Source organism: Piliocolobus tephrosceles, chromosome 8 (genome assembly GCF_002776525.5).
Source record: "Piliocolobus tephrosceles isolate RC106 chromosome 8, ASM277652v3, whole genome shotgun sequence".
In the NCBI taxonomy this organism is placed as follows: Eukaryota; Metazoa; Chordata; class Mammalia; order Primates; family Cercopithecidae; genus Piliocolobus; species Piliocolobus tephrosceles.
The window spans coordinates 54666230-54691706 of record NC_045441.1 but is presented as its reverse complement, the minus strand read 5'-3'; the positions used below and the strand labels follow the sequence as shown (position 1 = coordinate 54691706).

Genomic DNA, 25477 nt, shown 5'->3' with positions numbered 1-25477 from the left:
CTCAGACCTCTGAGGCTGAGTCACTGTTTAATTGGATTACTGTGTGGCCCACTTAAATAAATACTGTTTTTGAATAGAAAAGTTATTTTATTTTGAAATTGTATGAACAAGACTTTGGAGACATCCTTTAAGATTTTCACACACAGGTATGTTGCCCTTTTGCTGAGAGAGGCAGTGTCGAGGGGATAAGAGAACAGCTGGCATTGCATTTGTGTCCGCACCAGGCTCTGTGGCTTTGGGCAGTGATTTAACTTCTCTGGTAAATGGGACAAATGAGTCTTGCACTGCCTGCCTCATCAGCTGTCATGGAACAGTGCTTTATAAATTACACAATATCAGAAGACAAAAATTACTTCAAAAAAATTAAATTTAGTTTCTGTACATTATGGCCCATAGCACTTTATGGCCATAAATTACACAATATCGGAAGACAAAAGTTACTTCAAAAAAATTAAATTTAGTTTCTGTACATTATGGCCCATAGCACGTTATAGCCAGGATGTAATTCATGACCATGGAACAGAACTTTTCACCGTTCACAGATGACTGGTATCGGGAGAACCTGCTTCTGATGGTTAACGTGGGTTCTTTTCTATTTCCTAGGTGTCTCAACTGGTTTGAGAAATAAATGGAAAGAGTACAAGAGAGAGAAATTTAAAGCTGGGTGTCCGGGGGAGATATCATATGGCAGGATCCGTGATGTTCTCCGAGCAGTAAAACCAGCAAGTTTTTATTAGCAATTTTCAAAAGGGGAGGGAGTGCACAAATAAGGTGTAGGTCACAGAGATCACGTACTTCACAAGGTAATAAAATATCACAAAGCAAGTGGAGGCAAGGCGAGATCACAGGACCACAGGATGGGGCGAAATTAAAATTGCTAATGAAGTTTCCGCTCATATTGGCATTGATAACATCTTACCAGGAAACGGGGTTTGAGAGCAGACAACCTGTCTGACCAAAATTTATTAGGCAGGAATTTCCCTTATCCTAATAAGCCTGGGAACGCTACAGGGGACCAGCGGTTCATAGGCCTGCCCTCAGGGGCGCATTCTCTTTCTCAGGGATGTTCCTTGCTGAGAAAAAGAATTCAGCGATAGTTCTCCTATTTGCTTTTGAAAGAGGAGAAATATGGCTCTGTTCCGTCCGGCTCACTGGCGGCCAGTTCAAAGTTACCTCCCTTGTTCCCTGAACATCGCTGTTATCCTGCTTTTTTTTTTCCAAGATGTCCAGATTTCATATTGTTCAAACACACATGCTCTGCAAACAATTTGTGCAGCTGACACAATCATCACAGGGTCCTGAGGCGACATTCATCCTCCTCAGCTTAAGAAGAAGATGACAGGATTCAGAGATTAAAGTAAAGACAGGCATAGGAAAACACAAGGGTATTGATTGGGGAAGTGATAAGTGTCCATGAAATCTTCACAATTTATGTTCAGAGATTACAGTAAAGACAAGCATAAGAAATTATAAAAGTATTAATTTGGGGAACTAATAAATGTCCATGAAATCTTCACAATTTATGTTCTTCTGCTGCGGCTTCAGCTTGTCCCTCCGTTCAGGGTCCCTGACTTCCCGCAAAAACTGGTCTCTAGAAAAATCTAAAGGATAGTATTTTTATAACTTTGGAGTAGAAGTGATTTTTGTAAGGATGGTTCAAAGCCTAGAAGCCATAAGGAAAACCTTCATAAAATTCATTATCTAATAAAACCACCATAAGCAACCACCATAAGCAAAACAAACAGATTACAGACCAGAAAAATGTATTTGAACTTTATGTTATATATTAAGGATTAACTTTCCTAATACAAAAAGAACTCCTATGAACCAATAAGGAAAAGAACAGGAACTCTGTAAGAAAATAATGGAAAGACATAAACAATTTGTATAAAAGAAAATAGTGGCACCAGGCGCTGTGGCTCAAGCCTGTAATCCCAGCACTTTGGGAGACTGAGGCTGGTGGACCACAAGGTCAGGTGTTCGAGACCAGCCTGGCCAACATGGTGAAATCCCGTCTCTCCTAAAAATACAAAAATTAGCCAGGCATGGTAGCGCTTGCTTGTAATCCCAGCTACTCAAAAGGCTGAGGCAGGAGAATCGCTTGAACCCGGGAAGCGGAGGTTGCAGTGAGCCGAGATCGTGCCACTGCACTCCAGCCTGGGCGACAGAGTGAGACTCCGTCTCAAAAAAAAAAAAAAAAAAAAAAAATAGTGGTACCTAAACACATGGAAAATGCTTGCTCTTACGCATGATTGAAAAAAATACTAATTAAATCACATTGGAATTAACCATTTTTCGCCTATCTAGGATTGACAAAGATAAAACATTTTGCAGACGGATCATGTTAGGGAAGATACAGAAAAACAACCCACTCACTTGTAAATACGTTGCTTTGCCAATATCTTAATGATTCAGATAATCTTGCTTGATCCAACAATTCCACTTACAGAAATTTATCCTAAGCTGTACTCATGCCGGTGGGTATTCACTGCGTACTTGTTCATAGTAGCATGAGAATGTCTTATCTGTGGGTGCTGTTGAAATGAAGTGTATTGCATTCACATCGTGGAATAGTACACAGCCACAAAAAGAGAACGAGGCTAACTAAAAACCATTTAGCAGATACCTGTCCCCCCCTTTTAAAAAAAGAACATTTTATTGTGATTAGAATACTCACCAGGAGACCTACCCTCTTAACAAACTTTCCAGTGTATAATACAGTATTGTTAGCCATAGGTACAATGTTGTACAGCAGATCTTTAGAGCTGCTTCATTTATCTAGTGGACTCCTGATCTCGTTAGAAGATTACTCCTGTAAACTGAAGTCTTTCTTCCCAAGGCAACTGCTTCACTTCACCTGATGCACCTTTCTTGGCTGAGTTTGCTTAACTGAGCTTTTTGTGATTGTTTTGCCAGCATGGGAGGACCTACTATATTTGGGACTCTATGCAAAGAATATTTAGAGGAATTATATGCCTTTAAAGGCTGCCTGTTAACAAAGGGTTAAATAATTTAGGCATTAGATGAATTGGGGGCCCTGCCAAACAAGTATGGCTAAAGTCTGTCCTTTTCCTGAACATTCATGTAACAAAACTCCACCTCCTGTTTGTCCCCACATTCTCTCTCCTCTTAAGGATCATTGTTCCCTTGTGGCATCATAATAAAAAAAAAAAGTGAAATTGAGCCGTCATCAGACAGGTAATGAAATCCTGAGTGCTGAAGAACCTGAATTTCTTTTCTTTTTTTTTTTTTTTCTGAGACAGACTCTCACTGTGTTACCAGGCTGGAGTGCAGTGGAGGCGCGATCTCAGCTCACTGCAACCTCTGCCTCCTGAGTTCAAGTGATTCTCCTGTCTCAGCCTCCCGAGTAGCTGGGGAGGCTACAGGCACATGCCACTATCCCACCTAATTTTTGTATTTTTAGTAGAGATGGGATTTCCCCATGTTGGTTAGGCTGGTCTCGAACTCCTGACCTCAGGTGATCCTCCCACCTCCATCTCCTTTCAAAGTGCTGGGATTACAGGTGTGAGCCGCCACGCCTGGCCCAAGAACCTGAATTTTTGACAGGTAACAAATACCATTTTCTTTTTTAAAAAGTTACTCCTTTTTAATTTTGTTAGACTGAAACGGCTTGTGTGTCAATGTATTTTCAAAGGGTAGTTCATTCTTGTAAAGGACATAATGAGTCTACTGTTCAATGTTTTTTTTTTTTTGAGATGAAATCTTACTCTGTCACCCAGGCTGGAGTGCAGTGGTGTTATCTCAGCTCACTGCAACCTCTGCTTTCGTTCAAACGATTCTCCTGCCTCAGCCTCCCGAGTAGCTGGGATTACAAGCATGTGCCACCATGCCTGGCTTCATTTTTTGTGTTTTATAGTAGACGGGGTTTCACCATGTTAGCCAGGCTGGCAATATTTTTATATTATGACTAAGTATAATATGGGTCCTGTGTGGCTTGTTTAAATACATTGCTCTGAAACCCTTGGGCTTTCAGTTGTTATATTGACTTGTGAATTTGCCGAGATTTAGCAACTATTTCCGTAGTATATGCAGTTCCCTTTTTTTCTAGTGGCTTTCAGTTTCATAGGTGAGTGTCAAGAACATAGCCTGTGACCTGCATGGGATTCTGCCTAAAGTATTTTAAGAAAAAAGAACAGGCTGGGCGTGGTGGCTCATGCCTGTAATCCCAGCACTTTGGGAGGCTGAGGCGGGCAGATCACTTGAGATCAGAGTTTGAGACCAGCCTGGCCAACAGGTGAAACCCTGTCTCTACTGAAAATACAAAAATTAGCCATGTGTAGTGGCACATGCCTGTAGTCCCAGCTACTCAGGAAATTGAGGCATGAGAATCACTTGAACCCGGAAGGCGGAGGTTGCAGTGAATTGAGATTGCGCCACTGTACTTCATCCTGAGTGACCAAGTGAGAGTCTGTCTCAAAAAAAAAAAAAAAAGATAACCAAGGAAGGGACTAGAAAGCAGATTACAATAGCAGGAAAAAGAATAAAAATAGAAGCCATCTGTAGTGAAAATAGTCCACCAAAATGAATTAGAAAAGCAATTTAAACAAAATATATTAATTGGTCAGGAATAAATAATGAATTTGTATGTTTGGGTGCACAGAAAACCCTATAGATGTGCTCATAGGAATATTTGTTTAAAAGAGTTGAACCTAGGAACAAAGGCATTTTTCTAGATAACTATAATGCCATTATCATACCCTGGAAATTTAACTAGTAATAAATTAGTACATTATCTAATAAACAGGGTCACATTAATGTATCCCCATTTGTCCCAAAAGTGTTAACAGCTTTTTAAAAAATCACAAAATATGGCCGAGTGTGGTGGCTCACACCTGTAATCCCAGCTACTCGGCTCACACCTGTAATCCCAGCTACTCAGGAGGCTGAGGCAGGAGAATGATGTGAACCTGGGAGGCAGAAGTTGCAGTGAGCTGAGGTTGCGCCACTGCACTTCCAGCCTGGGCGACAGAGCGAGGCTCCATCTCAAAAAAAAAAAAATTTCAAAATACTTGATAATGTTTTAAAACTGCAAAATAGTTAATATAATACAAAATCAAATGAATTTATATTTTCTATTAGAAAAGCAGCTTTAAAGGGGGTGCTTTCTTTTATGTAAATAAAATTGAAGCTGACAAATTTGAGATTTTTATATTTTTATCAAATTTATATTTAGAAGATGTCTTTTGCAACTTATTTGCTTAAAATTATACGTGGAGTTGGCTGGGTGCAATGGCTCACGCCTGTAATCCCAGCACTTTGGGAGGCTGAGGCAGGCAGGTCACGAAGTCAGGAGATCGAGACCATCCTGGCTAACACCCCGTCTCTACTAAACAGAATACAAAAATTAGCTGGGTGTGGTGGTGGGCACCTGTAGTGCCAGCTACTTGGGAGGCTGAGACAGGAGAATGGCATGAACCCAGGAGGTGGAGCTTGCAGTGAGCTGAGATCGCGCCACTGCACTCCAGCCTGGGAGACAGAGTGAGACTCCGTCTCAAAAAAAAAAAGAAATTATACCTAGAGTAAAAAAAATGGGATCTCGTTTCAATGCAGCAGATGACAGTTTTGGATTCTTGGTCTAGCTTAATTAGTAAATTGGCTTAGAATCACATGATTTCAGACCTGAAAGCAACCCAGGATTTTCCAGAAACCCAGGGTTATGGATGGGAACAATGAATCATTGGTGTGATTACATTATCCTTTAACCGTAATGGGTTTGCCTTGCATTAAGTGACCAGAGGGAAAGAAAGCACCTGTTCCTTAACTCTTGTGGCATTTCAACAGTCATCTTCACTGGGCTTGTGCCAGTGGGGAAAACAGATGACAAACCGTAGTTCTGTTTTTTGGTTTTAAGCCTAATAATAATAATTAATGGCAGCAATTACTCTGTGCTTGTTATGAGCCAGGCTTTAGACCAGGTGTTTTATACATATTAACTTCTTTGTACCTTGTAATAATTATATAGAATTAGGTTCTGTTGTTGATCACTGTTTTATAGATGAGGATACCGAGGTGCACAGAGGGTAAGCAGGTGGACCAGGGTCACTTAGCCGGATTTGAGCCCAGGGTGGATGAACACTGGGCAGCCCGTGCTTCATCAGTGCAGTGCCCTAAGCTGCTGAGTATTTCTGGGCACTTTTTTTCTCCATTTAATCATGCCGTCTGTGCGAATGTGTATGGAAAACCCATTTCGTGCCTGATACTACTAAGATTGAGGCCAGAGATGCTAAATAAACAAGAATAGTGAGGAGCCATGCCATTTGTAATTTACGGTTTGGTGGGGCACAGACATTAATTCAGTATTTACCCGAATAAGGGCAATGATATTTTTATTCTCAGAATAATCTTTTATTGTTATGATCAGAGTTACAGAGGAAGATGATGGTACAAGGGAAGCTACCTAGGGAGAGCTGACCTTGTCGGAGGGAGTGAGAGCAAGTGCCCTGGGTAGTGAGATTGTAACCAAGATCTGAAAAGTGAGTAGTGTTAACTAGTGACAGATGGATTTGAAATCTAGCATTGCCCTTGAGCACGTTGGTCACTTTGCTGTGATGACCTCGAACAGGTTACTTTACATCTCTAAGCCTTAGTATCTTCATCTGTAAAATGGGTGATTGTGAGAATTAAGAACATACAACATACTCAGCACAAGGCTGACACGTAGTCATTAGTAGTTTCAGTTTTTATTACCGTTTGTAGTTTCTGTTCATTTTACTGGGAACTTAGAAGAGAGACTTATTTAAGTCTCTTACTCTGTAGCAAGGGCCACTAAATACCTGGGAATAATTAACTTGGAAAATGGAAGCCTGAATGAATATTTAATAGTGATCTTCTTTTTTTTTTTTAGACAGAGTCTTGCTCTGTTGCCCCAGCTGGAGTGCAGTGGCATGATCTCGGCTCACTGGAACCTCTCTCTCCTGGGTTCAAGCGATTCTCCTGCCTCAGCCTCCTGCATAGCTTTGAGATTAAAGGTGCACACCACCACGCCCAGCTAATTTTTGTATTTTTAGTAAAGACAGGGTTTCACCATGTTGGCCAGGCTGGTCTCAAACTCCTGACCTTGTGATCTGCCTGCCTCGGCCTCTCAAAGTGCTGGGATTACAGGCGTGAGCCACCACGCCCGGCTTTCATGGTGATCTTCTAATAGGCCAAATGTCTTCAGTGTCCAGGATATGGGAAAGGCCTTTATGGGACTGCTGGTTTGATGACACATTCAGAGTGGAGCTTACTTGAAAGCAATTGGAGTATGTCCGGAATATACTAGAATTTTAAGACGCAAGTGTTAGATCACATCTTCTACATTTCTGATGGTGGTCAATCTTGAATAGCCAGGCTAATGCATATTTTCTGTGCCAATAGCCATAGACTACTTGCCCAGTGATTTTTATTTTTTATTTTTTGCCACAGTGTTTGCAGGTGTATGTGGTTATTTCTTATAGCTAAGTGTGCAGGGATCCTTGTGCATCCTTTGAAAAAGGCGAGTCTTGCTTTTGTCTCTCTGGTCTGTACGTGTATATGCAGATGTGTGTGTATATGCAGATATCCAGTCCAGCTTTTTTATTGGAATAATACTGTTTTTTTGCACCTTCTGTTGTTCTTATATTTTGAAGAAAAAAATACCACAATTCAGCCAGTGGTCATCCTTATTTATTATTGTTGTTGTTGTTATTGTTATTATTATTGTTATTATTATTATTTGAGAGAGCGTTTCACTCTGTTGCCCAGGTTGGAGTGCAATGGTGAGATCATGGCGCGCTGCAATCTCTGCCTCCTGGGCTCAAGCAATCTTCCCATCTCAGCCTCCCAGGTAGCTGGGACTACAGATGCCTGCCAAAAAAATGCTTGGCTAATTTTTGTGTTTTTTGTAGATACGGGGTTTTGCCATGTTGCCCAGGCTGGTTTTCAGCTTCAGAGCTCAAGTGATCTGTTCGCTTTGTCCTCCCGAAGTGCTGGGATTACAGGCATGAGCCACTGTGCCCAACCCATACTTAATTTTTCTTGTACACTTGCTAAGTGGTTTAAGTACATTATCTGATTTAATCCTTCTAGTAGCAGCCCTATGAAAGAGGCACTTTTTCTCCATGTAAGATCCCTTTATCTCTTTTTTTTTTTTTTTTTTTTGAGGCGGAGTCTCGCTCTGTCGCCCAGGCTGGAGTGCAGTGGCCGGATCTCAGCTCACTGCAAGCTCCGCCTCCCGGATTTACGTTATTCTCCTGCCTCAGCCTCCCAAGTAGCTGGGACTACAGGCGCCCGCCACCTCGCCCGGCTAGTTTTTGTATTTTTAGTAGAGATGAGGTTTCACCGTGTTAGTCAGGATGGTCTCGATCTCCTGACCTCGTGATCCGCCCGTCTCGGCCTCCCAAAGTGCTAGGATTACAGGCTTGAGCCACCGCGCCCGGCCAGATCCCTTTATCTCTAGGAGAAAATTGAAGCTCTCTCAGAAAGGTTAAGTAACTTGTTCAAGGTCACACAGCCATGAGTGGCACAGTTGGGGATTTGATCCCAGATATGAATGACTCCAAACGTGAACTCTAAACACTTTGATACTGCCTTTCAAGCTAGTTATTGAAGATGATCAAACCCCTGTGTCAGTGGAGGAAGGGGAGTCTATGTCAAGAGATTTATTATACCTCTGTGGTCGTAAGAGTGGCTTATAAACGATGTCATGTCTGAAAAGCATTGGGAGGCCGAGACGGGCGGATCACGAGGTCAGGAGATCGAGACCATCCTGACTAACACAGTGAAACCCCGTCTCTACTAAAAAATACAAAAAACTAGCCGGGCGATGTGGCAGGCGCCTGTAGTCCCAGCTACTCGGGAGGCTGAGGCAGGAGAATGGCATAAACCCGGGAGGCGGAGCTTGCAGTGAGCTGAGATCCGGCCACTGCACTCCAGCCTGGGCGGCAGAGAGCGAGACTCCGTCTCAAAAAAAAAAAAAAAAAAAAAAAGCATTGGGAAGCTTGTTGAATTTAGATTAGATTTATTCACTGAATCAGTAGATGTAGGTATTTTAGTAGTGTCTTTCTAGGCTATTATCTCCTCCTTGAGGAACTCTGGTATATAACAACTGAAAATTAAATATGCTTATGAAATGTTAGGAGTTTATGTTTAAAATAGCATTTTTACTTTTTCCTCATTCGTGCCATTTGTGTTCCTCAGCTTCTATGTTAACAGCTTTGCCATTTTCAGGTCAACTACTGTTTGTTGCCTTAAATCTATCTGGGAGCTGCTTCAAATCCATTTGGAAGCAAGGGGAGGATACATTATAAATAAATGATATGCTCAGAGGTGGGTGGAGTTGGAAAGACGTATCAGTGAGACCGAAGGCCAGTAAAGCTTTTGTCTGTCAGCGTCTGATATCACCACAAACATATTGGGCTGGGCTTAGCTTGCTTCTAGACCATCTGGATTTATCTTCAGCTGAGCTAAACCTAGGAAAAAAGAAAAAAAAAAACATTTGGATTTGCTCTGCAGTTCTTATTTTGTTTTTCTTCTAATACAAACCCTGCTTCAAAAATTAAGTGTTGATTTTGACTGATGATAACTAAACAGAAAGACAACCTGATGTGCTAGCTAAGGCGGGGGGAAATGTCAAAAGCCTCGGAGAGAAGGAGCCAAGTATTCACTTCTCCAGGACGTTTCCTTCTCTAGTATTGGTTTTTCCTAATTCAGCAAAAGAGGAAGAAAGGAGTGTGGGGCTCTTCTTTATTTTATATATCTGTATGTATATGTTACTTGTATTTATATATTTGTTTATATTTTTAATTAATTAATTAATTTTGAGACAGAGTCTTGCTCTGTTGCCCAGGCTGGAGTGCAGTGGCACAGTCTTGGCTCACTGCAACCTCCACCTCCCGAGTTCAAGTGATTCTCCTGCCTTAGCCTCTTGAGTAGCTGGGATTATAGGTGCCGGCCAGCACAACCGACTAGTTTTTGTATTTCTAGTAGAGACAGGGTTTCACCTTGTTGGCCAGGCTGGTCCTGAACTCTTGACCTCAAGTGATCTGCCCACCTTGCCCTCCCAAAGTGTTGAGATTACAGGTGTGAGCCACTGCTCCCAGCCTATATTTTTAAATCACAAAAATAATATATACAAAAAAGTTGTTAATCCTGGAATGTACAAAGCGAAAAAAATGAAAATCCCCCTCCCCCATCCCACTTCTGTTTACCTTGGCATATATTTTCTGGAGTCTTCTTCTTTTTTTTAATTTATTTTATTTTATTTTTTGAGATGGAGTCTCACTCTGTTGCCCGGGCTGGATGCAATGGTATGATCTTGGCTCACTGCAACCTCTGCTTCCCAGGTCCAAGTGATTCTCCTGCCTCAGCCTCCCGAGTAGCTGGGACTACAGGCGCCTGCCACCATGCCTAGCTAATTTTTGTGTTTTTACTAGAGGCGGGGGTTTCACCATATTGGCCAGGCTGGTCTTGAACTCCTGACCTTGTGATCCGCCTGCCTCGGCCTCCCAAAGTGTTGGGATTACAGGCGTGAGCCACTGTGCCCAGCCTGGACTCATCTTCTATGCATACAAGCGTGTATACACATATGTACATACTTAATGGAATCATGCTGCATGTTGTTCAGCCATTTGCTGTTTCCTGTTTGTGCATCATGGACGTCTCTCTATCTCAGCATTTACAGATTCACCTCTTTCCTTTGAACTACAAGGTATTCCATGACTACATCTTACTTTATTTAATCGTTTCCTTACTAATGGACATTTGGGTTATCTCACCTCTTCCAGTTATAAACATGGCTCAGTGAGCAGCTGACACATGTGGCTTTGCCTCTGGGTGCTGATCTTTCTGAAGGATACCTGGCTGGAGGTAGGGATGCTGAACCAAAGGTTATGTGACCTCTGGACTTGTCGTTAGCCCTGCGTTCGGATCAGGGTGAAAGTGTGAACACTGGCCTGTTTCAGATGGAGTCATTTATTCTTGTGGCCATTTTCTGTTTCCACAAGGCGTGGAGCTCACAGCCCCATGTGTAGGCAGAGTTATTTGATGGGGATGACAATTTCTGCCTATTTCATCCTTTTGAAATGTATAAAGGTAAAAGCTTTTTCTCTTGAATCTTGCTTCATTCCAGATGTACTCACAGAGAACTCTAATATGTTAAGTCTGCTCCTGGAATAAAGCCAGTCTTGGTTTTCTTTCCCACTCCCCAAGTTCATTCGTTTTCCTTCTGGATATTTTGTTCGTCTTTGGACTTTGATTTACCGACAGGATCACAAGATTAGCTTTCTTTGAAGAAGGCTCCTGCTGACTTTGTTTAATTTGGTCAGTGTTGAGCCCTTCCCACTGAGCTCCTTCCTGGCCTGCCTGCCTTGGCCACGTGTTCCTTTCCAGGTTAGGTGCACTGCAGACCCTGGATATAATGACTTGAGCACTGACAGCTTCCCAAGGTTTTGTTCAGGCAGGAAATGAATCACGTACCAGGAGGGAGTGAATGAACCCCTGCTGACTGCTGGACACCCTCCTTACTTCATTATCTTCTCCATCAGGGACTGAGCAAATCATCAAATTTTTTCACTTTACCAGTTTTTCTTTTCCTTAAGAGTTGGGGTCTTGCTGTGTTGCCCAGGCTGGCCTCAAACTCCTGGCCTCAAGACATCCTCCTGAATCTCAGCCTCCTGAGTAGCTGGAACTACAGGCACATGCCACTGTGCCTGGCTCCCAAATGGTTTTAACACTGGGCTATGATACATATTAGGCCACAGCTTACCTTTGTCAGCTGCATTGCTCATGCCACTCTCCCATGCCTTTGTTCCCCAAGTCCCTACTACCCTCCTTCCCACCATGGCAGACATCACTAATTGATCATGTTCTTTTGAACATGATCCAGTGAGCCAGACAAGCCCTTGGGATCTTTCTTGATACCCCAGGCAGCCCGTCCTACCAGGTTGGAGTTGGTACAACTAAGGGCCTAGGAAAACCCTTCCAGGGTTCATACTTGAGAGGGTTTTCGGGGAATGCTGAGTAGTACCCAGATTTGTGGAATTCTTGGATTACTAAAATGTAAAAAAGAATGTTGGGAGTCTTGCACAGGATTGCTAGCTTTTTGCTCTTTATATAAAAGGCATTGACACCTCCCCAAACCTGTCAGATCTACTCTCTGCCATTTTATAAAAGAAGGAATATTTTGTCACCCTCCCAAAATAAGAAAGACATAATCTGAGGATAAAGGGGAGTCCTTTAAATTGAGAGATTCTAGCTATGTAAAAAGTCCAATGCATCGTCTTTCTTTTTCCCAATTTGTTATTAAACAATTGGTTATAGACCTGAGTACCATTTAGGAACCCATGTCGTAAGTTTCAGACTGCCAGAGGTTTTTTTCTTTATATTTTTACAAAGCCAAAATTTAATTCCTTGAATCCAGGTGATACTGCTTGTTGGTGATGTTGATGTGTACTCAGATGAACATTTTATTTTATTATTTCCACTTAATAGTACAAAATGGTTATTTTGCAGAATAAACAAAAAAGGTTTTGTATTCTTGGAGGATGGAATAAAGATCTGTTGTCTTAGTGACTCTCTTGTCCAGCGTTGGCTCATTCATTCTGCAGTTATTCATTGCCCACCTGTGATTATGTGCTGAGCATGGGGCACCGCAGTGAAAAGCAAATGTCTCTACCCTCTTGGAGCTCACGGTACAGGAAAAATAATTAAAAACAAATACATAGTATAGATTCAGGTTGTGTTAAGTGCTATTGAGAAGATAAAATAGCGTACTGGGCATGGTGGCTCAAGACTGTAATCTCAGCACTTTGGGAGTTCGAGGCAGAAGGATCACTTGGGCCTAGGAGTTCAAGACTAGCCTGGGCAACATAGTGAGATCTTGTCTCTACAAAAAAATAACAAAAATTAGCCAGGTGTGGTGGTGTGAGCCTGTAGTCCCAGCTACTTGGGAGGCTGAGGTGGGAGGATCACTTGAGCCTGGGAGGTGGAGGTTGCAGTGAGCCAGGATCACACCACTGCACTCCAGTCTGGGTGATAGAGTGAGATCCTGTCTCAAAACAAAATAAAAATAAATAAAATAGTGTAATTGGAAAGAGAGTGAATTAGGGGAAAAACGAGTTATGGTATTGCAGCAAAGGTGACTTTGGAAACATGAGCCGAGGACACAGCCAGAAAAAAGTCTAGGGAAAAAGTATTCCAAGAAGAGGGCATAGTAGATGCGAAGGCCCTGTCATGAGATGCACTTGGCATGTGTGAGGGACAGAGAGAAGCTGTGGCAGCAGAACATAGAGGAGAGGAGGAGAGTGGATGGAGGTGCCCAGGAGGCGGCAGGAGTGGTGGGGGAAGCAGGGCCTTGTTAGTCATGGCAGGGGATTTACTGTTTATTTCTTTTGCAGTGGGAAGCCATTGGAGGGCTTTATGTAGGAAGGGGTTTTGATCTGAATTTTACATTGAGAAGATCACTCTAAGTGCATGGTGAATGGATTGTGTGGGGCAAGACTGCAGAGTCATGAGGAGACTGTCTTAGCAGTCTGGCTGATGGATGGTGGTCACCAGGAGTAGGGTTTCAGCAATAAAGTTGGCAATGAGATTTAGGGTACATTTGGAAGTAGTGCCAACAGGATATGTATCTCCGGATAGCACCTACCATGGTGCGTGAAGTGAATGAGCTTCATAAATACCGGCTGAATGAGGGAATCCACTTGGTCTAGAATGTAACAGAGGACTGCCCTGTTTATGAAAGGAATTTGTAAAATTTCCTCCTAATAGTAATCCTTTTTTTGTCACACCCTCACTTAGGTTGAAATTTCTCTTGAAGTTTATATACTGGTACTGTAGGTACCTCACAAATACACTTTCTCTAAAATTTCCCAAGTCCTTACTACCCTCCTTCCCACCATGGCAGACCTGAATGCTCAACAATACAGGTAAGGTAACATCCGCTCCGTTGAGTAAGATAACCCCTTATCCAGAAACATGGATATTTTTGTTGTAATGAGATTGAAGAAGAGAAAATATAGGCTTGTGAAAACACTTATGATTATATCAATAAAAAATATGTGTGTGAGAAAAACACTTTAAGGAAGTAAAACAAAATTGTGATAATGATTGTTTATTGTGGTGGGTTATGGTTAAAGTGACCAGGAATAATTTATTATGGAAATAACGACACGTTGTTTGTTTCGGAGGCAGGGTCTTGCACTGTCACCCAGGCCGGAATGCAGTGGTGTGATTATGGCTCACTGTATTCTCAATCTTCTGTCTCACATGATCTTCCCACCTCAGCCTCCCAAGTAACTGGGACTATAGGTGCACGTACCACACCTAGATAATTTTTAAATTGTTTTTGTAGAGATGAGGCCTCACTATGTTGCCCAGGCTGGTCTTGAACTCCTGGCCTCAAGTGATCCTCCTGCCTCGCCCTCCCAACATCCTGGGATTACAGGTGTGAGCCACCATGCCTGGCCTCAGTCATAGCACTTCTGAGCACAGTTCAAATGACTGAGTGGGGAATGAAGGTACTATGAATAATTCTACATACTGTGATGACAAGAGAAAACCAAGACTGTCCTGAGCAACCCGGGCCATATGGTCACCCTAGTTATGGGCAATATTTTACTTCTCTGTTTTTCACACTTCCTGAATTATATTATTTAAACATTAATTTAAATTTAAATATACGTAAAAAGAATGATCTTGCTTTAGAATATTTGCTTTCAGAGGTCACAGAACATTTCTTTGGCTCTTTCACCAAGCACTTAAATGTCTCTTGCCTTTTGAAGTGGTAGGGATACCGTGGAGACATTAGTCTCAGAGAATGGGTGATCTCCGAGGACGGGGATAATCCAGCTGGGAGGCTTTGAAGCTGTGATCACCCCCCTCTGCCCTCCACCATTCTCATGAAAGAAGGGCCTAACATAGCACTTACAGACTCCAAGATGACCTTTTTCTGTGACTAATAAGATTAGGATCCTAGTAGGTTCAAAATGACCTAAGGGTTTGCTTAGATCACTTAACAGGCCTGTTCTCCTTTGCCTTTCCCAAAGCAGTGTTACAGTTAAAGGTTAGTTTGTGGGATCTGGCTTTGAATTTTTTTCTACTGAAGTTTGCCAAATATAATTTTTTTTGTTTGTTTTTTTTTGAGATAGAGTCTCGCTGTGTCACCCAGGCAGGAGTGCAGTGGCACGATCTTGGCTCACTGCAATCTCTGCCTCCCAGGTTTAAGCAATTCTCCTGCCTCAGCCTGCTGAGTAGCTGGGACTACAGGTGCACACCACCATGTGCAACTGATTTTTTGGTATTTTTGGTAGAGACGGGGTTTCACCATGTTGGCCAGGCTGGTCTCGAACTCCTGACTTCAAGTGATCCGCCTGCCTCGGCCTGCCAAAGTGCTGGGATTATAGGCATGAGCCACAGCACCCAGCCATCAAATATAAGTTTATATTTGATGGATTTGTGTGTAGCTTCATGGTAATGGGGCATACAAGTAACAGTTTATTGGCTCACATTTGAAGTATATGAAACAAAATTAGAATTTTTTTTTTTTTTTTTTTTTTGATAGAGTCTAGCTGTATTGCCCAGGCTGGAGTGCATTGGTGCAATCTCAGCTCACTGCAACTTCTGCCTCCTGGGTACCAGCGATTCTTCTGCCTCAGCCTCCCAAGTAGCTGGCACTACAGGTGTACACCACTACATCCGGCTACTTTTGTATTTTTAGTAGAGACAGGGTTTTGCCATGTTGGCCAGGCTGGTCTCGAACTCCTGACCTCAGGTGATCCACCCGCCTTGGCCCCCCAAAGTAATGGGATTACAGGCATGAGCCACCATGCCTGGCCAAAATTAGAGATTTTAAAAATATGTTATGAATAGTCTTTTACAACTAAAACTGTATTAAAAGTAAATACCAAGGGGTTAGGGTGCCGATATTTATCTCTATGGACTGTGGGGGAGGTTATGCCATTTAGTTAACGATAAGACATTGAACAAATTAGTTCTTCCCTTTTATTTTTAGTTTTTGTACCTTCAGAATGGAGAGAACTAAATATCTTGGCTAAGAAAACAGTGAACACTTCCTTGTAACTGTTCACTACCTTGTGAAAGATAGAGGCACTCTAAATCTCAAATAAGTCAATCATGTGGTCCTGGAATAGGTGCAGGAATTCTCATGTCTGAGTCCATCATTTCTCTGGAGCCTCATTTTCCTCTACCCTCCCCATCCCAGTCCAGTGAATCACCTCCTGATCCCACACATTGCTTGCACCTTCTTGCCTCCCTACATGGGTCATATTGTCCTCTGCACCTGGAACCCATGCCTCCCATATTACCTTCTTCATTAATGCAATGAAAAGGTTTAGTGATGGCCAACTGGGACACCAAAGCAAGGCTGCCTGGGTTCAAGTCTGAACTCTGTCACTTAATAGCTATGTGACCTTTGACACATTACCTGTTAACTTTTCCATTTCTCTGTTTGCTTAACTGTGAAATGGGGATAATATTAGTACCTATCATTTTTGTTTTTGTTATTTATTTATTTATTTATTTATTTATTTATTTATTTATTTATTTATTTTTTGAGACGGAGTCTTGCTCTGCCGCCCAGGCTGGAGTGCAGTGGCCGGATCTCAGCTCACTGCAAGTTCCGCCTCCCGGGTTCACGCCATTCTCCCGTCTCAGCCTCCCGAGTAGCTGGGACTACAGGCGCCCACCTCGTTGCCCGGCTAGTTTTTTGTATTTTCTATTAGAGACGGGGTTTCACCGTATTAGCCAGGATGGTCTCGATCTCCTGACCTCGTGATCCGCCTGTCTCGGCCTCCCAAAGTGCTGGGATTACAGGCTTGAGCCACCGCGCCCGGCCCTGTTTTTGTTTTTTATTTTTTTTAATTTATTTATTTTTTTTTTTGAGGCGGAGTCTCGCTCTGTCGCCCGGACTGGAGTGCAGTGGCCGGATCTCAGCTCACTGCAAGCTCTGCCTCCCGGGTTTATGCCATTCTCCTGCCTCAGCCTCCTGAGTAGCTGGGACTACAGGCGCCCGCCACCTCGCCCGGCTAGTTTTTGTATTTTTTTAGTAGAGACGGGGTTTCACCGTGTTAGCCAGGATGGTCTCGATCTCCTGACCTCGTGATCCACCCGTCTCGGCCTCCCAAAGTGCTGGGATTACAGGCTTGAGCCACCGCGCCCGGCCTTGTTTTTGTTTTTTAAATTTCATTTTATTTGTGTATATTTTTTGAAAGAGATGAGGTCTTGCTATGTTACCCAGGCTGGCCTTTAACTCCTCGGTTTAAGTGATCCTCCTGCCTCAGCCTCCCAAAGTTCTGGGATTACAGGCGTGAGCTACTGTGCCCAGATGAACTGACTATTTTTATAAGGATATATGTAAAGTGCTTAGAACAGCGATTATCCTTTATAAGCACTTTCTGTGTGTTATCTTTTTTTTTTTATTATTTAATTTTTTTTTTTTTTTTTTTCCGAGACGAAGTCTCACTCTGTCACCCAGGCTGGAGTGCAGAGGTGTGATCTCAGCTCACTGCAACCTCCACCTCCTGGGTTCAAGCAGTTCTTGCGCCTCATCCTCCAGAGTGGCTGGGATTACAGGTATGCGCCACCATCCCTGGCTAATTTTTGTATTTTTAGTAGAGATGGGGTTTTGCCGTGTTGGCTAGGCTAGTCTCGAACTCCTTACCTCAGGTGATCCACCTGCCTTGACCTCCCAAAGTGCTGGGATTATGGGTGTGAACCACTGCGCCTGGCTCCTGTTAATTATCTTTTGAAGTGCGACCCTTCCAGTAAGCAAATGTCCACTAGCCAACACAGGATTTGTGGCCTACTGACCTAGGTTTGAGTCTGAACTCTGCTACTTTGTGTTAGATGACGTGGGACAGTTATTCTACTTCTTTGAATGTTAGTGTCTTCATCTGGAGTGCAAGAAGTACACTGTTTATGAAGTGCCTGGTTTAGTGCTTGACAACTGGTAGATGCTCAGCAAATGTTAGTTTCCTTGGTTTGCATCTGCCTCCCTTTGTAACACCGTGTTTGTTGCCTGATGCTTGTACCTGCTTGGTTGCATCTCCTCCATTAGGCTGAATATGTTTTAATTTTCTTTGTCTCTGCACATAAAAATTTGTTTTTTGGTTTATTCATTGATTTTATCACTCATTTCTTCATTTTATTCATTTATACTTACTTTTTTTTTTTTTTTGAGACGGAGTCTCACTGTATCCCCCAGGCTGGAGTGCAGTGGCACGATCTAGGCTCATTGCAAGCTCTGCCTCCCAAGTTCACACCATTCTCCTGCCTCAGCCTCCCAATTAGCTAGGACTGCAGGCGCCTGCCACCATGCCTGGCTAATTTTTTGTATTTTTAGTAGAGACGGGGTTTCACCATGTTAGCCAGGATGGTCTTGATTTCCTGACCTTGTGATCCGCCCACCTTGGCCTCTCAAAGTGCTGGGATTACAGATGTGAGCCACCACGCCCGGCCACATTCTTTTTCTTGTTTATTCAAAAATCATTTAGGTGAGCCACTTGCTAAGTATGTTGGGCCCTACCAACGGAATGTACCCTTCTTCCAGCTAGAGTCAAGAGTAGAACTGATGAGAGCTTGAACTAGGCCAGTGACACTGGAGGTTGAGAGACAGGAATGGACTTAGGAGGTTTTTAGAGAGAGGACTATAAGGGCTGGCTGACCAGCTGGGTTTGGAAAGGAATCAGTGACAGTTTCCAGGATTCTCGCTTGAGCTACCATGTGGATGCTGACATCATTAATGAAAATGGGCAACATAGAAGATAGTAGAATTGTCTAGGGTGTAGAAGGGCAGGGAGAAGGTATCTTGTGTCCACCAGCCTGGTTTGGACACAGTAAGTTTGAGTTATGTGCAGAATATCCGCATGAAGAGACCACTAGGAGGTGGCTAGTCCACTCTCAAAGGCAGTTCTGATTCTGGACACCTTTACACATGATATGGGAATGGAAGTAGCCAAACCAGAGAATAAGTGTAGAGTGGAAGGGAAGACGGCTGCCAGTGGCCCACTGGGGAAGTGCCCTGATTAAAGTGGAAGGCGACAGGGAGTCTGTGGCTTCTGCTGGGAAGCCACATGTGACGCCTCACCACTGAAACTGCCCATGTGCCCCACCAAGAATACGCCACTGTCTGTGCACGTCAAGGCCAGCCCTTGGGTAGGCAGTACAGAAGTGAGGAGAATGCCTTCTGTCCCATCATGGGCCTCGTTGCAGGCCCCAGGCTGCATGGAATGTCTGTCTCCTTCTCCTGCAACACGTCTCACAAAGAGTTCTTCTTGAATACATGCTGTGGTTCCTCTCTCCTTGTAGCTGCCCATCCTCATTTTTCTCCCCTCCACTGGATAAGCATAAGTGAGGAAACACGCCAATACCTCCTTCCCCTTGTACACACGTCCACTGCTGCTTCTCTGTCTGGACCTCCATCACCTCTGGCCTGCACCATTAGTCATCTCCAAACAGGTCTCCCTGCTTCTACTTTGGCCCCCCTACAGTTTATTCCACACCCAGCAGCCAGAGGGATTCTGTTAAAACATAAGTCAGGTTAGGTCACGCACCTGCTGAAAGTGCCCCAGTGGCTTCCAGATTCCTCACTGTGGTCCACAGGCCTGCCGTGACCAGGCCCACGTCTCTTTCTCTGAGATCCTCTCCCTCATCCCTCACACTCCAGCACACTAGCTTCCTTCTGTTCTCCAGATGTGCCAGGCTCTTTTGGCCTTGGCTTTGGCACACACTGCCCACTCTTCCTGCAGTGTTCCTTCCCCAGACTGTTTTGTCCCTGGTTTTCTTTCTTCTGTCAGGTTTCAGCTCAAAAGTCACCTCCTCTGAGAAACCTTCCCTGATCACCCACATATGAAGTAGTCCTCACCAAGTCCTGGTAGTCACTCTCAAAATCATCACCCAGTTTTGTTTTTCTCATTAAGCTTGTTCATTATCTTGTTCCTTTATTTGCTTACATGTTTACTTTGTGTTCTTTCACTATTATTTAAGTGAAGACTGGTACTCAACAAATACTGGTTGAGTGAATTCGCCAGGGCTGTCGTCAGCACCGAGATCAGAGGAGCCCGAGCTTGTTTGTTGGGGAAGGAAGAAGGGCCTAGTGAAAAGAGGTTGGAGTTAAGGGCTGGGATAATTGATGGACCAAGGCCTTGGAAGAGGTAGGGGAAAAGATCCTGAAGATGGGAGAGTTTGGTGCTTTGAGACTCAGGGATAGTGGGTGAATATATGGGTGGATTACGAGGAGGCAGAGGACCAAGATAAAGAACTACACCTGCTGGTCTTAATGTTTTGATGCAGTGGAAGGTCTGGTTGTCAGCTGACTGAAGGAATAGAGAGTAGGGGGTAGGCAGAGGTGAGAGGCTGGAGGGCGGAGTAAAAGTCTGGAGCTGCTGAGATGAGTCTGCTGGGATCTTATCTCCTGAAGCCTGGATTCCCACTCAACAAGTGTTAGTTTGCTTAGTTTGCATCCTCCTCACTTTGTAATGTGTTTGTTGCCCGATACCTTGTACCTGCTTGAGGTGCCTGCTTGAGGAACAAGGCATCAGGCAATAAACGCAGCATTACAAAGGGAGGAGGATGCAAACAGTAACCTGGTCATGGAGCCAGTCACGGAAGTGGTGGGATTTTTCTTCAGTGGTGGGTGGCACAGGAGAGAAAAAGGGGGAGACAAATGTTAGGTTGATCCAGGTTCAGGGCCCTGAGATACAAGTGGCTGGTGTGGCAGTGGGACAGGGAGCTGAGGGTGCAGAGGGAGGGAATGTGACACAGTGGAAGGACGGGAGGTCCGGAGGGAGATGGGAAGGGTGGGTGAGGGCTCTAGTGGTTTCATTCAAGTGGAATAGCCGATTGGGTGAGAATGAGGAAGTGAGATCAGGAAGGGCAGGCCCTAGTGGTCAGAGGGAACTTCTAACTTTACATTTCATGGCCAGGGCTGTGGCCACATGGGGGTTGATAAACAGAGGATTAGGTAACAGGAATGAAGGAGGTAGGCTAAGGAAAGAGCCCAGAATGTTAGGGCTTTACTCATGATCAAGGCCCTCCTTGTAGGAGGTCAGGAAAAAGTGGGGAAGTCAGTGTGGAGGGGTCGGCAAAGCCACAGGCATGAGGAGCAGGAAGCTGGAGAGAAGCAGGTCTTGCTAGGAAATGAGGAGGAGGAGGAGGTTGGTTTCATTCCTAGGTTCTAGGTACTTATTGGTAGGTTGTTGTCTGGAGATAACAGTGACCAGGACAATTTGGTTTTCTCCTGGTCCTGGGATAGAGGGGAGCACATGAGGATTGAGCAGCTGGTACATGGGAGAGTTATCAGGGAGGGGCAGGTGGAGAAGCCGGGGATGCAAATTTGAAATGCAATTTTATTTGTGTTTCTAACTTTAACTGAGTATCAGAGTTCTCCTGTTTTTCCATCTTGGTTTGCCTTTTCTAGGTCTAATCTGGGACTGAGGGAGACAGTTTGGGCGTGGTTTGCAGATGGTTCTGCTCGCAATCTGATTGGACTAATTAACACTAATATTTAAATCACTAATACCACTCCCCCAGCTTCTGAGATTTATCTGATGTTGCAAAAGATCTTGGTAAAAGTGGGAAGTGGGAAAAATGCTTTTGGATTTGGCTTGGGAGGTCAAGGCGGTTTTTTGGTTTTTGTCCTTTTAAACTTGCTATATCATAGTTATATGTATTTTTGAGGTACATGTGGCATTTTGATACATCTGTACAATGTGTAATGATCAGATCAGAGTAACTAGGATATCCATCACCTCAAACATTTAAGGGCAGTTTTTGAAGAGAGAGGATGTCGCAGTATGAGTTAGGAAGCACCTATGTCAGTGGTTATTTCCCTTCTCTCATGTGTCATTTTTCACAGCTTCTTTCCTTTTATTCTGTTTAGTAACTGGGATACTTCTTAGTGTGAGTACAAAGGGAGGTGGAGGTCAGGGCCAACATGCATATGCAGGTATGTTCTCAGTGTCTGTGTCTCAGGTAGCACTTTTCCAAAATGACATTCAAATAATTGTGAGGTTAAACTTCAGTTTTTTTTTGTTTGTTTGTTTCTTGGATTTTAAACCCTAAATTTGGCCTACTATCAAGTTCATGACCATAAATGGAATTTCTGAGTCATAGAGATTAGCAAGTTAGTGGTTTCTTTGATTTATGTCCTATGAACCAGTATTTTTTTAGATTGCTAATAAACTTTAAAAAAAGACGTGTTGTCATATCCTCTTTTTTTTTCTTTTGTGATGAATGGTGGAAAACCTTAAATGCAATTTTATTTGTGTTTCTAACTTTAACTGAGTATCAGAGTTCTCCTGTTTTTCCATCTTGGTTTGCCTTTTCTAGGTCTAATCTGGGACTGAGGGAGACAGTTTGGGCGTGGTTTGCAGATGGTTCTGCTCGCTCTGTGGGCCCTCCCCGAAAGTGTACCGCTGCCTGCCTTCAGCCCAGCTTTCATGTTTTGGTGCAGCTCTAATTTCTTTTTCTTTTTGTTCGAGTTCCTTTGATTGCCCAAACTGGGGTCACCTTCAAGCCACCTTGAGTAAAGGGGTGCTTATGCTAAGGACACTGTGCATAGGGAACCTCAGAGATGCTGGACACTGAAGCCACTGGGAAAGTGGCCCCAGGCAGCCCTGCAGATTTTAGCAACAGAAGCTGGCTCCTGTGATTCAGCTTGCCTGGTGGCCAATTTCTGTGGCCTTCAGTATCTTTTATCTACATCATGGCTCATATCTACTTGTGTTATACGAGGATAACACAAGAAACCCTGGTCCCTCAGAACCCCAGCTGTGATGTCATTATCTCTCCAGTTTCTCTTTCATCACTTTCCAGGCTCCATTCTTAAAGAACCACCAAATGTAGTAATATTTCCTAGTTCAAGTACTAGGAGGGAGCCATTGCCCAGCGCTTTCTTCTTTTTTGTGCCAGGCTGTGCCCTAGGCACCCTCTAACCTGTGGACTGGCTTCTTTCGAGTACGACATCCATTCCATCCCTGATCCTCCCTACTGTGTCTGGGGAGGGTCATGAAAGCTGGCTGCCGGTAGATCTGCCCTAGGAGCAGGACCTTGGTAGGCTCTTCCCCAGCAAATCTGGGAGGGCCCTGGCACCGCCACAGATGTGTCCAGTGCAGAGCCAAGGGCATAGGTAATGTTGAGAGCAGATACGGGAAAACTTGGCACATAACATTGAATTTAAAATAACCTCACAGATGGAATATTCTTAAGAGATGAAAGTAAGGAGTCAGTGATTTTTTTTTATTTGAATAGAAAAATAGCTGAACATGTGGGAGGAAATGAAACACAGTGAAATTAACTTGATTGCTGTTTGTTTTTTGTGGGGAGGGAATAATAAAAGTAACAGAGCACATTAGGTTTTACTTTCTTTTGAAAAACCTGTTTTGTTCTTAAACTCTAAAAGTAACAAATGCACTGTAATCTTTTGGGGAAATACAGAAAAAAAAAAAAGGAAGTAAAAATCAGTCATAATCCTACCACCCAGAAATGACCACTGTTAATTTTTAACTTTGTTGTGTATAAGCTCCAGTTCTTAAATAAATAAGAAAAATATATATGTACTTTAAAAAATCACTTAATATTACTGTTTGAGGCCGGGCATAGTGGCTCACGCCTTTAATCCCACCACTTTGAGAGGCTGAAGTGGGTGGATGACTTGAGGTCAAGAGTTCAAGACCAGCCTGGCCAACATGGTGAAACTCCGTCTCTACTAAAAATATAAAAAAAATTAGTCAGGCTTGGTGTGCACGCCTGTAGTCCCACCTACTGGGGAGGCTGAGGCAGGAAAATCCCTTGAACCTAGGAGGTGGAGGTTACAGTGAGCTGATATTGTGCCACAGCACTCCAGCCTGGGCGACAGAGCGAGACTGTCTCAAAAAATAACAACAAAAAATCAACAATACGGTTTGAACAGCCCCGATCATTTAATATTCTTTTATAACAATTTGTAATGGCTATGAGGTAGTCTGTTATGCAGATGGAACATAATTCATTTTTTTGACTCTGCTTATGGATGTTTAGGTTTCCATTTTCTTTGTTTCTTAAAAAAACTACATTTTGAACATTCTTTGCTGTACAAATATTTTGCGCATGTAGCACTGATTTTTTTTAGGTTGAGTTACCAGAGGTCAAATTATTGAGTTAAAGAATATAAACAATTTATATTGTTGCTTTTGAAATATATGACCAAATTATCTTTCAGAAATATTGAAATAGCTCACATGCCTACCAACAGTAGTTAGTTCCCATTTCTCATGATCCTTGCCAGCAGTGGATATTATTAAATAAATTTCTAATTTTAAAGAAAAAAACACAGTACTTGTTTTTATTTGCACTTCTGTTAATAGCAAGATTAAACATTTAAGTAGATTATTGACTTTCTTTCAAAAACTTTATTTTTCATTGTGGTAAGAAACACATGAAATTTGCAGTCTTACCCATTTTTATTATTTTTTCACATGGTACTAGTGTATAGATTTTACCAGTTTTTAAATGTACACTTCAGTAGCGTTAAGCGTGTTCACATTGTTGTACAACAGATCTCTAGATCTTTTTCATTCACAAACTGAAACTGTGTCAGTACACAAGAATATTCTATTTCCCCCTTAAATGCTCCATTTCCCCTTTCCTCTAGCCCTTGGCAACCACCATTCTACTTTCTGTCTCTATGAATTTAATTTCCTTGAAAACCTCATGTAAGTGGAATAATAAAGGATTTGTCTTTTTATGATTGGATTATTTCATTTAGCATAATGTCCTTAAGGCTCATCCTCCTTTGTAGCATGTGGCAGAATTTCCTTCCTTTTTAACGTTGAATGGGACCCATTGTATGGAGAGACCACGTTTTGCTCATCCATTACATTTCACTGATGGACACTTAGGTTACTTCTACCTCTTGGCTATTGTGAATAATACTGCTGTGGATGTGGACCCACAAATAGCTCTTTGAGAGCCTGCTTTCCGTTCTTTTGGATGGATATCTGGAAGTGGGATTCCTGGATCATGTGGTAGTTTTCTGTTTGTAATTTTTTGAGGAACGGCTATACTGTTTTCTATAGCAGCTGCACCATTTTACATTGCTGCCAACAGAAGCATTCTGATTTCTCCACATCCTCATCAGTGCTTTTTTGTTGTTGTTGTTGTTTCTTGGATGTGTCCTAATGCAGCTATCCTAATGGGTGTGAGTTGATTTCTCATTGTGGATTAGTGATGTTGAGCATGTTTTCATATGTTTATTGGCCATTTGCATGTCATCTTTGGAGAAATGTCTATCAATTTCTTTGTACTTTTTTTCTTTTTTTTTTTGGTGAGACAGAGTCTCACTCTGTCACCCAGGCTGGAGTGCAGTGGCATGATCTTGGCTCACTGCAACCTCTGTCTCCCTGGCCCAAGCAGCTCTCCCACACCAGCCTCCCAACTGGCCGGGACTTCAGGCACGTGTTACCATGTCTGGCTAATTTTTATGTATTTTGTAGAGGTGGAATTG

At 43.0% G+C, this 25477-nt stretch overlaps 1 protein-coding gene across 7 annotated transcripts in view; it reads left to right on the top strand.

Moving 5' to 3' along the window:
• SNX10 (sorting nexin 10) overlaps positions 1-25477 on the top strand; it is an 88579-nt gene that overhangs the window by 24944 nt on the left and 38158 nt on the right. The window contains exon 1 of one of the 7 annotated variants that reach the window (XM_023225921.2): positions 20999-21149. The exons of the other annotated variants lie outside the window; for them this stretch is intronic. The gene's annotated coding sequence lies outside the window, so the exon portion shown is untranslated. Of the gene's footprint in view, positions 1-20998; positions 21150-25477 lie in introns of those variants that run through there. 7 annotated transcript variants of the gene reach the window in all.